At 41.0% G+C, this 15,552-nt stretch overlaps 1 protein-coding gene across 36 annotated transcripts in view; it reads right to left on the bottom strand.

The window, feature by feature from the left end:
* Window positions 1–15,552, bottom strand: part of ZFHX3 (zinc finger homeobox 3) — a 1,555,416-nt gene that overhangs the window by 761,041 nt on the left and 778,823 nt on the right. The window lies entirely within an intron of this gene.

Below are 15,552 nucleotides of genomic sequence, written 5' to 3'. Positions count from 1 at the left end.
CAAAGAAAGTGATATTATAACTACTAGAGCCATAACGACGGATGAGTCTGTAATTTGCTAAGTGAATACTATCCCTAATGCTGCTCCTGCTGCTATTAATAATAGTGGCTTTCATTTATTCATGGTTACGTGATATGCCAACACTATGCTGAGCATTTTATACCTATTTTCAAATTTATTCTTCACAATAACTATGAATTACATCCCATTATTATTATTACTTTATAAGGAAGCTGAATATTCTGAACTACTATTTTTACTATTATCATTCTATAATTCTAATACTGAGTTACTATTGGTTAAAGACAAACTGTGCACCTATCATCTCATGTAACTGCCATAACTCTATGAGATTGGTATTATTATTCATTTCACAAGTGATGAGCTGAACCTCATAGAAGCTGAATCTCTGCCTTAGTGACCAAGGTCTCCTTGATCCAAGACTGTCTCCTACACTCTATGTCTGTCCTATTCCCTTCCTAGAAGTCCAAGGAGGAAGGCGGGTGAGTGGCGGGTGGGCCGCTGAGCTTGGTAAGGTTGTTATGAATAAATGAGCTGACATGAACTTTCAAAGTGCCTGAACTACAATACCAGGATGACTGTCCCAGTCTTCCTCCTCCCGTCTTTTCCTCTCTCTCTCCCACATATGTGGTGACAGACAGCTGAGCTGGCCTTAGCCATTTTTATAATCTTGATATTTCCATGTCTTTTTTTCTCATGAAACAAAAGAACTTAAGTTTTGAAAAATAAAGAAATAAAAAGAATTCTAGCATATTCAATACAAGGTATGAATGCTCCTTTCTCAGAATGTCTAGAGTCTCACCAAGGCCAGGAAACGTGCTTTCTGAAGGCCCCTGTCCACACCTTTATCCGCATAACTTTCATTGACCTAAATTCTATTTGTACGCGCAGACGGGCAACCCAAGGGAGACTTAACAAGTCTTCTCGTCTTTTCGTTAAATTTCCTCAGTTGTCAATGACCAATTCTGTGCACTGGGGGATGTGGAAGACACACCACCTTCAACAGTAGCAGGATGTACTGGTTAAGGATGACCAAGTCAAATATGTAAAGGGATTCCTGAGTCACAAAGATGGTGCCAGTGAGGTTGGCTCAAACTAGGATGGAGAAGCAGACAGAAGGAAGAAGAGCAGAGAGGAGAGGAGAGAGGAGAAAGAGAGAGGTGAGAGGAAAAAGGAGAAACGGGAGAGAGAGAAAGAGAGACAGAAAGAGGGAAAGAGAAAGAGAGGAAGAGAGCGAGAAAGAGTTGAAGGAGAACAAATTCGAGACCCTACAGATACAGTTTCTTTAGAAGTAGGTAATATTGAAGAGGCTGGAAAATAATTCCTTGAAATGATTTATAGCTTGAGAGAATCTGGGATCATTTAAAATCTGTCATGGAGGAATCTGGGACTGTATTTAGGAGCCATATCTATACCTCACCATTTTGATCATCTGACCAGCTGTTAAAACAAAATGATTATGTGGCTGGACCGATGGTCTAAATCAGTCAAACAAGCCCATCTGGAAGATGATGTAGAGTCAGTCCAGATATTATGTTCTCTGTGCAAATGCAAACACATTGTTTCCATTGGTCATTGCCATTCATGGAATATAACATGGAACTAAGTAATCCCTATGAAACAGATTTACATTCAAAGACAGAGAGCAGTGGAAACCACGTCAGCACCTCTGTTGCTAGCTCTTCACCATCATCATTAAACACTGACCTATGGGTTATTTTAAGATATCATTCCAAGAGCTACACAAATGCATTTTGAAAAGTTACACAAGTCACACGAAATGCTAATGCAAAGTATAATCACTGTGAGAAAAGAGAACAGCACTAAATCGCCTCTTATAGCTGGGGCTGCATAGCAGGAATTAGAGCAGCTGTTCTTTGTAACCAGGGCTTATATCCTACCATAGCTGATGTGCATGGAACTGTATCATTAGAAAAGAAAATAGGAGTGTGTGTGCACGCATACGCAGGTATGTTAACTGCACATAAGAGATACACAAACTCACAGACACACAAAAATATATTCAAGTACTCAAAGCCTATCAACTTTACCTTGTCTGCAAATTTGATTGTTTTAATCTTCTATATTGCGACACATGACATGTAGCTGCCATATTAAAAGCTTCCAGTATCTTCTCTTTGGAGGTAAGGCTTAGGCATACCTCCAGCTCAGCCCTTGCTCTGGAATGACATGTAGCCCACTAGGTATTTCCATGTGAACATAGAACCTCAGACCCAACATACCCAAAACCAAAATCATCCCTTTCTCCGCAAGTCAATTTCCTCTTCCTTCATTCCTCGTTGAATCACCTGAACTCAGGAGGGCAGGAGTTCTGTCTGACTTGCTCCTGACTGTATTCCCAAGGCCCAGGGCACTGTCTGACACACAGTAGGTGTGCAGAGAACATGTGCTCAACGGTTGGGGTGGACAAACAATGAAGTCCCTGTTCTCCCCACCCTGGGGCTCATCTTGAATACTTTCCTTTCTAGTTATACACTAATCTCTGTCATTTCTTTTTTCAAGAGGCATCTTTGCATTTGTTCACTTCACTGTGTTGATACATGAAATCAAGTCCAAAAAATTGCATGATCAACACCATGCACATTTGGAGTAATTATTCCTTTCAACTTCTGCCTGCCAGCACCCTTGCTGAAGTCTTCATCCTTCCATAACAAATCCATAAGACTGAGCCGGTCTGTTTTCCTTCAGTCTAGCTTTACTTCATTCCCATACTTCCATTAAAGTGATACCCGCCAAAGTGCCCATAGTGACTGTACTGTTCTACTGTCCATCACCTTCAGCAAGAAGCTTCCCGTGGACTACCAGATTCCAAAGCAATCCAGGCCATCCCTGTTTGGAGATCTTGGAGTTTTTCTACCTCTATGGCTCACTCATTTCCTTTGTAGTAGAAGTATTTATCATCTCATGCTTCCCCAACAGACTTGGCCATTTCTACCTTCATGATATTTTTCTCCATATCTGTCTACAAAATTCATGGATGAATAAATGTACAGGTGAATGCCCTTTCCCATTGACCTTTGCAAATCCCATCTACCTCTCAAATGCCATCTCTAACTCTGCAGCTTTCTTCCCTCACTGCCCCAGTTTGAGTTAGTTGTTTCAGTCCGGAGGCAAGAAATCTGAGAGCATCGAGTTTATTTGGGAAGAGCAGGGAGGAGCAGCAAAGAGTGAAACCACAATAAGCAACTGTAGGAAAAATATTAGAAATGTAGCAAACATAACATCTTACAACTATCCCACCTATGAGGGGAGGGAGCCGGGGTATTTATACACCAAATCCTGAAAGGTATTGGTAGAGGGGAAAAGGAGAGAATATAAATTTCCAATCACTTTCATCTGGTCCAACATCAGAAGCAGCCCTCAGGTAGAGAGTATAGATTCTCAGATGTAGATTGTTCAGGTCTAAAGCAGCATTTTCCAACAGAAATATCATGCAACCCCCAAATGCAACCTGCATATATAATTTTAAATTTTCTAGTGGCCACATTAAGAAAGACAAAAAAAGATAGGTGAAATTAACTTAAATAATGTATTTTATTATTAATTATTATACATTGTATTCGGCCCACTATATTACCCAGGTTACTATTATTTTAACATGTAATCAACATAAACAAATTATTGAGATGCTAACTTTTTTTTCACACTAAGTTTTTGAAATCTGCAATGTACCTTATACTCTGCATATCTTAGTCAGGACTAGTCACATTTCAGGTGCTTGTTAGCCACAGAGACTATGGTCTACCATATTGGACAGGTCTCAGGGATACAGGTAGGTCATTTAAAGCATATACTACATGGATCATTCCTAATCACTGAGATCATTGCCTTCTTTCACTGGGCTATTTAAAGTGCTGATTGAAGACTCAGCATACAGTGTTAAGAAATGGTATTTACTTTTTCATGTCGTTAGGTCTTATTTCCCTGAATAAGGACATATGCAACTAGGATTTACTTTTGTTATTTTCCCATTAGTTCCCTTTTTATTGCCTTGTTCAATTAGCCTTTGCCAAATGGCAGATTCTGGGAAGTCACCTCATCCACAAGTCCTTAACCTTTTGTGAGGAGAAATCACCATTAATTTCCCATTCAGGGGACCTAGAGAAGATCTGTCAGCCGAAACCTCAGAGGAGGGAGTTAGCTCCTGGTCTGGCAGAGGGAAGACCCTGCCCCAAGCAAGACATATTTAACCACTATGCAGAAACAGGCATTTTAAAGACTCCCAAAGAGGGAGATACAGCAAACTCCTCTAATAACAATTTTGAGCAAATGCTTTCAGGTTTTGCTGAAAGAAAAAAAAAATTATCTATAGAAACCTAAATTATACTTCAGCTGTTTTTCTTCCCCACTGTTCTGCCCTACTGCCTGCGTTCATTTCTGAGTCCAAAGAAGTCTTCAAAAAGCATTGGAAGGGCACTAGATGACCAGTTTGCTATTAAAAGGTTAACATGTCTTCCCAGCTAAACAAAACAGTGGCTATTACGCCACAGAACGAAAAGCACCAAGAGAGATTCATGGCACATAAGAGGCAAAGCGGTGAAGACAAAGAGATTTTGCAAAGTCCAGGAATGTCTCAAAGGCACTGACTGTTGTTCACTATCTGCTAATGGAACATGTGAATTTCCCAAGTCATTTAAGTAAGCAGATAGATATAAACATTTCCAAGCCATCAACTTATCAGGGATAAAGGGTGATCTTCTGAATTCCAGATGGTTGAAAATGACCCATCCTTCTTGATCTTAAGCCTAGGAATGTCTCCAGTATTTCTAATTAATGGTTATTTATGATAGAGTCAAATCACCAGTAAATCAGAAGACAGATCATTTCCATTAGATAAAAAGGATATTTTCTGCATTATTGGTTATAAACTCATTTCTTCTCTTCTTCAGTTATCTAGGATTAAACATTCAACATTTAATCAGTCTCTTTTTAGGATTATTCTAAACATTTTTGAAAAATTTTTTCTACATTTCTCTAAAATGCCTATTTATTTCTCAATTATTATCTGCTTTACAAAAATTCCTTCCTTTTAAACTTCCTCCCATTCTTCCTTACCTTGGGCCCATTATTCATTCTCATTCCTAAGTTGTCCTCGTTTCAGAATGATGTACCTTTGAGCTTTGTACCTTGGTTGATTGGAATTTCTTTCCTTTCCATTTTCTACCTCCCAAAGGAGACCACCGTCCTCTGTCCCTGGTTCTTCCTGGTCACATGCCACCTGTCTTGTCTTTTTATTCTCGCTTCATCAGAGTCTCTCTTCCTAGGGACTTCAAAGGTTGAAGGTTCCGGAAGGCAGCCTCAATACTCCTGTGAGGAGTACTCCCACTAGAGGATTTGAAGTGTTATCACTCCACCGACTTCTACGCCCTTTATCAGGATTACTTGCCTCTGAGATACCATTTGACTAGCAAACTGTACTCAGATATGGAAGTGGTATTGCTCACAAGCTACTAGGAATCAAGGCCATTTCACTTTCCAAAACAAAACTTTCCAGGACATGAAATAGGTTTACCAGCAGTATAATTGGAGGGGAAAAAAAACTGGTGCGTGATTTTTAGAAATTAAATGTATGGTATTTTAGGTATAAGGAAGATCACATATTTAAAGGTAAAACAACATATGGGAACTACTGTCATTTGGGGTTGGTTTAAACAGACTCACTGTAAACTTGATTTAATTTCACACCAGGCACTTTTTCACAAACTCAAATTTGAAATAGGAAAATGAGGACAAGAGTTCAAGACTGGGCTGGTCAATATGGTGAAATCCCATCTCTACTAAAAATACAAAAATTAGCTTGGCATGATGGCATGCCCCTGTAATCCCAGCTACTCAGGAGGCTGAGGCAGGAGAACTGCTTGAACCTGGGAGGCAGAGGTTGCAGTGAGCCAAGATCACGCCACTGCACTCCAGCCTGGGCTACAGAGTGAGTCTCCATCTCAAAAAACAAAACAAAAAAAACAAAAACAAAAACAAAAAAAGATTTAATGAAATATACTTGTGTCTTTCTACAATTGTGATGTTTTATGACTATGTCTAATCCCTGAAGTCTCATTTTCTGAAACTTTCCATAAATTATACCAAATTCTATAAATTAAAATTATAATTATATAACTCTTTGTCTTCACCTAGAATGAAAACTAAATTAACTGTGAGCTTTTACCAGATGAGGATTTTTTTTTAATTTATATAATGATAAAATAATTATCTTGGTAAATTTCAGTTCTTAAATGTTGGTCTTCTTTCAATGGGCTTAGAGGAACAGCTGATGTGCCTTCAAATTCTCTATCTGACTCCTTTGCCACCACACGCTGTCTGCTTTGGAAGAAGTCTGGTGTCTCATGCATTCTTTCCACAAACATCTCGTGTCTAGCAAGCATCCATAGTAGACACACATGAAATAAATGTTAATTGAATTAATAAACCGAGTCACCTATGGTGCTAAATGCAAACTTAGACAAAATCAAATTAATTTAACAAATATTTATTTAGCACCTACTATTTACACTGGGAAAATAAAAGATGATTATGAAGACATAGATTCTGCCTTTGAAGAGTTTATAAAATAATACAGAGAAAAGAAGGACAGAGATCATTCTATACCAAAGTGATACTCATAATATGTTGGCACAGCTAATATTTCTGAAGAGAGGGAAGATATAAACTCTAAATCAAGGTTAGAGGGGCCAGGAAAATGATCACAAAATGCAATGTACAAAATAATCTTTGGACCTTTTAGAATTCCAGATTCCTTAATTCAACACTTCAGAATATCATCATGCAAAGAACAAAATCCAAACAAATGAACGAAAAAAATCTCAAATAGCCACCAATTTTTAAGACAGTTAAGGAATCCCAGCCTTCAATGATCAAGCTTAAACGAGGTCTTGTTGTGGCTGGCTGGGTGGCTGGCTGGTTGGTTAATTCTATGTAGCTGATTCTTTAGAGCTCAGATGTTCAAGTGGTTCTGCCACTTTCTTGTGGAGCCATCTCATCCACAAGGTGCAGACAATCATGTCTACCTTAAAGGATTGTTGTAAAAAGTTTAGAATGGAATTTGGCACATAATGAGCTCAATGAATGTGAACTGCCATTGACAATAGCAATATAATAATGATAGTAACAATCATTTGTTCCTCTTAGTCACTGAGCCACTAACTCTGAACCTACCACCATAGTACTGGTAATCTCTTACATAAACAGATAAACCCTACAGACAGGATGGGCGGGGTAGGACGTAGGGTGGTGACGTCCCTGTCTCACACTGAATCCCATGCTTGTGCTGTCCCCAACCCCCACATCACTCTCCTGTCCCCTGCTGGCTCTCAGAGAAGCCACTGTGAGAAAATGTAGTAAAAGTAGAAAGAGGTGGAAATCTAGGAAAAATATAAGAATTTTAAAAAGAATTTTTAAATAATTTAAAATAAAAAGTAATTCAAATTTAAAATAACTTTTAAAGAAGTTTTATTAAAATGAATTTTAATAAATAATAAATCTGGAACCCTGCTCAAAATGGCAGATACTCATACTCACCACATTTTTTCACTTTGACTTATTATAATACCTAAAATCCCACCAATGAAAGTAGTGATTTCCAGCCTTGGGTCCTTAGAATTTTGACTCTGCAGAAGTAGTATTTATTTTCCCATAATAAGAAACATTTCACAGGCCTTGACGAAAATGTCAACTTCCGTTCCCTTTGGCAAAAAAAAAAAACCAAAAACCAGCAAGTTTGCAAGGCAGCCTTGGTTATCTAATGATGCACAGAAGCTCTGATTGTCAGTTATATGTGCCTTTACCTAATGACTATAGGAAGGAGAATTCATTATCATTCCATCAATGAAGTCTGACATCAGAGCATCGATGTCCATCGGTTTTGAGCATAACAAATACTAGATTCAAAAAAGGTAATTGTGAAAAATTGGGAACTGATAAATCAGAAATTCATTTGAATGTAATAGCATCTTTAAAATATAAAGCAAAGACATAAAACAGATATAATGAATTTCTTTTGAAACATTATTGTGAAGATGAAATAAGTTCTCGTCTTGTTCAGGAAATGCTTGTTCCATTGGATTCTGATTTCCACAAAGGCTTATCTTTGTCTAATTGGAAATCGGGTCTACTGAGGAACAGGGGGAGCTCCTAGGCATTTTGTGTATCCTGTATGCCATATCCACAGCCCAGGATCTGGTACAGAGCTAGGATGTGGTGAAAAGGCTAATCATCTGGGGCAGTGAGGAAGGAGGGTTACTTGGGAGCGGGGAGCTTAGTTGAGTAAGTAGCCTGGAGCAGGTTCAATCCGAGAGGAGGAAACAGGGCAGGAAATTTAGCGTAGGAGGGACTGGGCATTCTGAGGAAAGGGTGCTGTAAAGACTACCTCCCTTACTGATGAGCTGTGCCCAGGGTCTACTCTGTGCCAAGGTGTATTAGCCTGTTCTTATGCTGCTAATAAAGACAGACCCAAGATCAGGTAATTTATAAAGGAAAGTGAGTAGTAAATAGTAGCCTTATCATTAGAAGTAGATATTAGAAAAATAACATCCTGAAAGCTCTGCTGTGCCAGGAACCACGGTAAGAGGTTGGCATGAATGTCCACGTGAGGGAAGGACAGAAGGCTGGGTGATTTAAACAGAGGAATTTCTTATCTGTCAGCTATTTCCTTCCACCAGCCAGTCCAAGCCATCTCTCTGGTCACCTACCACGTGCAAGGCATACAAGTAATACTGGCCATTTTTTATACATAAACACATCCTTTTCCTGTGACTTGGTTTTCTCTCTCAGAAGGTGACAGGCAGTCCTCTAGAATTACAGAAATGCCAAGCTAGGAAAAACCTTAGAGACTAGCAAGTCCAACCCCTTCATTTAAGATTCATCAACGTTGCTGTTTCCAGAGAACAGGTGATTTTTGCAAAGTTGGAGTTCAAGGGAGGAGTGATAAAACATCCACTGAAGTCTTGTGGTCTTTCCATGATAATGTATGCACAGGATGAAAACAGAAAGGCAGAGGGGCAGAAATCATCTCTGTGGCCCTTCTGTCCCCTGCCACTTCCCAAAGAGCTGTGAAAACAGCTAGATTCTCATGTTCTGATTACGGAATGAATGAACGAATTCCATCACTCAACACATCTCATTTTTCTTTAGTGTCCTACTATATGGAAGCTTCTAGACCTGTTGTGGTAAAGAATTCAAAGACCAAAGTGATACAGCCCTGGCCTTCCATGAGCTCCCTGCTTAAAGAGCAAACATCTAGATGGGACCCCTATTAGGGTCACTGTGCAAATGATCAGCTGCTATTCTGCTCATCTGCCTCCAGAGTCATCCACGTGGTCAGAGGCCTTCGTTTTCCATGTTTGTACACAGTCTTTCTCCAGGTGGGCTGAGGGCAGAATAAATAATATTTGTCCTATTTTCACCGAGGGCCAGTATGCTTGAGCAATTAAACAGAAGCTCTTCTCATTGTCCATTTCCTTCAGCTAAACACTCAACACAACATGATCACATAAGAAGGACCATCCCCAGGTTCAGAGGTGAGCTATGACTGGTCGAAGCCCCCATGTCATATAGATCCCAGGAAAAAAAAAATTCCCTGCCTATGGAAGACATTGTTCAATAAGGAGAAAGAGTCCCGGTGGCAAACAGGGACCCAGCGAGATGAGGGCGTTCCAAGTCAAGCTTCGGTTTTACGCACACTTCATTCTCTCCCCACTTGGGTTGAGATTCCTGTTGGTGATTTTTCTTCTTTGAAATTTTAGCACATACATGTAGTGATCACTGGTCATGTCTACATACAGGATAAAACCCAGGACAAGCTAAAGTCATGCCACTGACTTTATAAAGCTTTGCACGCAAAATCCGGTAACTTGTAACTTGAAAGTAAACACGGAAAGGGATGCAATTTGTTTGCTGGAGTTTAGCTAAGGAGAAGACCCTCCCTCTTAATTCTTGTGCAAACCCAACCCTATCTAGTAAAATGACGAAAAAGACAGTCTCACAGAAAAGAGTTCTTAAAATTCACTTACTTCGTTTCAAGAAGAATAAATAGAGGAGAAGGGGTGCACGAACTCTGCGTGGATGCACAGTGCTTCATTTCAGTACAGATAACATTACTCTTGGTACAAGGGTACGATTTTAGCTGCACACCGGCATACCCCAAGATACCACTATGTCTAAATACACCACCATAAAAGGCGAAAGGATGGAAGTCCCTATCGTCGCCTGTTCCCCTCAGGACCAGCAGCCAATATCTCCCTGACCTCCTAGAGAGACCCAGGAAGGGTTCGGGCTTAATCACTTGTACACAATACACCCTTGGCAACCTTTTAATATTTCTAGTAATTTTTCTCTTATGAGTTTTGAGCTAACATAATTCTCAAGACACTCCACTTTTAAGCCTTACATCAGCACAGGCGAAAGCAGCGTGCTCAGAGACAAAGCAGGTGAGAGCCAGACACACGGTTTACCCCAAGCTTCTGGCTCTTGGTGGCCTTAATGACAAAGCTTTTAACTTTGTACAATCCCTGCCTCTCAAACAAAGACATGATTAAAGGAAGGCGGTTGGGGGGGGGGGGCAGGAAATAACATAAAGATGAGGACGTGCAGGAAGTCAGCTTGGTCCCTGTCCGGCACACAATCCATTCCCGGCCAGGAAAATGATTGCTGCACAATGGCCAGCGTGGCCAGCCCAGGGCAGCTGTGAGATATAAATTGTCAGCAATGACCATAAGCACTCAGAGAAACAATTTAATTCCTCACTTCCGCCATCATGGGCTGATATATTCTTTCAAGGTCATTACCCAAGGCTAGAAGGGTCGCTTGATTAACGAGTGACAGGCCCAATGAGGGCCAGTGTGCTCTAGCAAGGCCTTATATTAATTAGACAGAAGCTCCAGAAAATAAATGTTACAGAGAAAGGAGGGGCCAGGTCTTGAGCATAAGCTGTGACCTCGCCACCCCCACCCTGTTCACCCCACAAAAGATAACACCCTGACCTTGATCCTTAACGTTATCCCTTAGCTTTGTTTTAAGACCTATAAAATACAAAACATAAACCATGCTTCGTTTCATATTCAAAATGACCCAGGCCCTGGCCTCCAATTTTGACACTGGCTTTGTCTCACCCTTTCTCACTTAGTTATTCTAATTTATTGGTTAATTCTGAGCGGGGATGAGGAGAAGGGCTGGCTGTGAACTTCACATATCAGAAGCAGCTTAAACCCCGCTGATCCGAGCCAGGGCAAGCAGGAGAATGATGACACTTCAGTGTTTTAAGCCCAGTGGCTAATAATCTAGCAATTGCTCTTTAATAAAATGTCATTATCTCGCTTAAGGAGTTAAGGAGATTTGGCAATAACAGTGGACTTGCAGGGCAAATGACCATTCGAAGCAAAAGGGGCTTAAATACACCCTCTGCTTCTTATCCAGTATTCAGTATCTCTTTGATTACATTTATTATACGATCCCCACTTTAAAAGACACAAAGGAATAAACTCCTAGGGGATTTTAGTGAATTCGAAGCATTCATTTCCAATGTAGGAGACTAGTTTGAGAACAGGGTTCACTTCCACCCACCATCACGAAGGGCTTTTTCCTTCCTCCACTCACACTTTTGCCATTTTGATTGCTGATCCCATTGGGAAAGCTATCTTGCCATCTCGGAAAGCTCCAGCCCGGGTGCTCGTGGTGGATGCAGAACAAGGCTATACTAACATAGGTTTCTGGATTTCCCAGAAATCCAGCACCAGCTATGAAGAAGAGTTCAGGTGGTGGAGGTAGGAGGCTTAGATGGCACTCAGGATGTGAAGGGTTGTTGGCAGAACTTCCCAGCAAGAAGCCCTGTTTACCTTGCATTTTGTCAAAAGAGAGAAAAGAGGTTGTGCTTTTGAGACAGGTTGTGTCTATGATCTCCTATTTGGCACCACCTTCTGACTAAATACTGTACGTACAGACAGGCAAGAGGCAGGTCACACACGATCCCTCTGAGAGCCTTGGGGACCCACTGTGGTTGACAATGTCTAGGAACGCCTCCAGTGAGTCCTGCCTCCTGGTACTTGGGCGTTTATGTCACTCCCTTCCCTTGAGCGTAAGAGGGACCTAGGGGCTCATTTTAGTCGAAGAGAATGTAGCAAACGTGATGGGGTTTCACTTCTAAGGTTAGGCTTCAGAAAGACTGTGGCTTCTGTCTTCCCTGCTGTCTTTCACTCTCTCAGGGCCCTCCCTCTGGAGGAAGCAAGCTGCCATATTAGCTGCCCCTATGGAAAGGCCGATAAGGCTAAGAATGGATGGATCCAGCCAACAGTCAGTGAGGACCCAAGACCTGCCACCAGTCACAGGTGTGAACTTGGAAATGGATCTTCCTCACTCAAGCCTTGAAATGATGGCAGCCCCAGGTAATCTCTTGAGAGCAGCCTAAAGAGAGATGTGAGTCAGAAGCACCTAGCTAACCTACGGAAAGCCAAATTCCTGACCCAGGGAAACTGACATAATACACATTTGTTGTTGCTGCTGCTAAATCTTGGAGTAATTTGTTACGTGTCAATAGGCAACTAATACACTCATCAATTCCACCGGTCCGGTGGTATACTGTGTGACGCAGAACAATTCAACTGCTTTGCATTTTAGTTTCCTTTGCACTAAAATGGGAACAGCCTCCTGGAGAGCTTTGACATGCAGGAAGCGTCTGCAAGGATATGGTTCTGCTCATGGGAAGGAAAATTCAATGCATTATCAGCATACTATGGGTATTTAATGTACACCACCGTATCAGATTTACGAGTTTTGTGGAAGATGTAGCATCATTATCAGGCATCATTATTACACTATATTTTAGATCTCTGAATTATCAGTCCTTGATGGATATCAATAGAAGTACTAGCCAACCAATTTACAAAGATAACTTACACACATATTCATCCACTTCTCCAGCCATCCATCCTTCTATCTCTTCTTTCAACAACTATTTATTGAGCATGCCAAAACACCATAAGAGGTAGAAAAATGTATTCAATATGGTTTATGTCTTCAAGGAGTTTATGATCCCAGCAGGGAAATTAAGGCATGGACACTAATTACTGCAATCTAAAGTAGCAAGGGATAAGTAATCATGAGAGTAGAAAAGTACAGGAGGGAGTCAGATGGGGGAGAATTCAGCTGACTGGGGAAGCCTTGAAGAAAGACTGGAAATATACGTGAATGCTAAAGAATGTGCTATGAACTCTTGTTCCTGAAGTCGTGATGATGTGCTGGCCATAGCCTCTTATTCAGTCTTGCTTTGACCAACACCAAACATTCGAAGCACAGTATCAGGATCGAGTTACGGTCTGTAGCCAGAGAGCCTAGGCAACCAGCAGCATGAGAATCACACACAGGACTGCAGCTTCATGATGTCAGCTACATTATAATGATACATCACAGAACATCAACCTCTTGGATGCAGGACAGGCATCTGGCTGTCCAACCTTCTGAATTGAGAACAGCCTGTAATGAATCCCTAGTTCCATAACGTATTTAACAATTAATAAGCTTGGGGTTTCCTTGAGGACAACAAAGAATAAAATATGAGTTTGCCAAGAAAGAGGTCACATGGCATAAATGCATTCTAGGAAAACAATATTCTTGATGAGGCTAGAGGTGGGCAGTTTTTCCTCTACTTGGAAAAGAGAGTGAAGTATATTGACGATCTAAATTATCTGGACATCGGTCAGTGATGAATTTCATTCTGCGGTTAGACCCCTTGTCTGTGGGTGATAATTTTGCCCACTGGATGGAGTGGCTGCTGAGGGGAAAGCTGCCCTGGTCAAAGGATTTGCTATTAATCTCAGGTATGCTCTTAAAAATGCCTCTATAAGAAAGAGGAAGAAATCAAAGGGTTTGGTGCCAAGGAACAGGATTAATAAAAAACATTCTTCCCATCCTAGAGAAGCCAATTCAGCAGGTTTCACTCATGTGATGTGTTCAAACAGCCTCCCACAGAGAGAAACTTAGCATGGCACCCACCCAGGCGGGGAGGTTGCTGGCAGGTCCCTGGCAGCGGTGACACTCGCAGACAGCAAAGATCTGCTTGGCTTCTGCCTCCTGGGGGCCTGCTGAGGTCGGCTAATAGACTTGATAAAACTTCTCTCTGGCCAGTCCCAGTGTCCAGGGGAAAAACGGGAAAATACCCACAAGAGTCTAAAGAAGAATTCTAAAGAGTCATACCTCTGAGGAAGTCAATGGCACTGTAACATTATGCCTTCGCCTAGAAAGTAATTCAGCGGAAAATGATATTCAGCCTCTACAATCCTGATTCTGAGTGGCAGAAATAATTTGTCATTTGCAACTGTGGCTTGCTGCATCCCAACAGATGTACCTGTTTCTCAGTGGCTTCATTAGGGGATCTTAGGCTGTGTGATGATGCAGAAACTTCTTAGAAATTAATTCCCCACATATGCAAAATTTAGCTCTGTGAGGAAGTAGTGTGTGTGTGTGTGTGTGTGTGTGTGTGTGTGTGTGTGTGTGTTGGGGTAGAACCACTCCATTATATTTGATACTTGAAATGTATCATTTGTGTTCTTGGTTAATGTATTAGTCTGTTTTCATGCTGCTGATAAAGATAGCCAAGACTGGGTATATTATAAAGAAAAAGAGGTTTAATGGGCTCACAGTTCCACATGGCTGGGGAGGCCTCACAAGCATGGCAGAAGGCAAAAGGCACGTCTCACATGGCAGCAGGCAAGAGAGAGTATGAGAACCAAGTGAAAGGGGCTTTCCCTTATAAAATCATCAGATCTCCTGAGACTTACTCACTACCATGAGAACAGCATGGGGAAAATTGCCCCCCTAATTATCTCACACTAGGTCCATCCCACAACACATGGGAATTATAGGAGCAGTGAATTACCTCCTCCGAGCAGCTCAGATGTGACCAGAACTTTCAGAGATGTGTTTCCATGTCTGGAAAACTACTTCTTTGATTCCAAAAGTCACAATAGACATTTCAGTTTTCTAAATCAGAGCGTGGAGACTGTAATATGCATACAAATCTCCCAAAATGATGCCAAAGGGGTCTGTGGACCCCTTTTAAGGAGGAAGATTCTACACTATGATGTTAACCCTATCAACATTCCTCAATTTTCTGCAGGCTTTCATTGATTAAGAAAAGCTCATTACACCTTCTGAGGTGCTGTCTTTTATATATTTTGCTGTCCATGCACTTTTCACACTGCACCATGATTGTTTTATCTTTATATTATCTTTATATTATGATCTTGATGAGGTCAGGCCTGCATTTTATTTGTCTTCATAATCCCAGTGTCTGCCCAGAAAATACTTGACAACCAGGTGTGGATCTGAATTGGATTCTGGAGGCTAAACATCCAGTTGTGAGCTTGGATAGTTCTGCATGGGAGAAACAGGCCAACATGCTGGAAACCTGAAAGTTGTTTGTCTGCTGCTAACAGGAGAGATGAAACAGGGGTACACGTTGGTTTTGGTCAAATATGCCAAATAGCTTTTTTCTTCCAAGCTGTCATT

The sequence above is a fragment of the Callithrix jacchus genome, chromosome 20 (assembly GCF_049354715.1).
Source record: "Callithrix jacchus isolate 240 chromosome 20, calJac240_pri, whole genome shotgun sequence".
Classification (NCBI taxonomy): Eukaryota; Metazoa; Chordata; class Mammalia; order Primates; family Cebidae; genus Callithrix; species Callithrix jacchus.
Note: the sequence above shows the minus strand (reverse complement) of the source record. Positions and strands in the feature narration are given on the sequence as shown.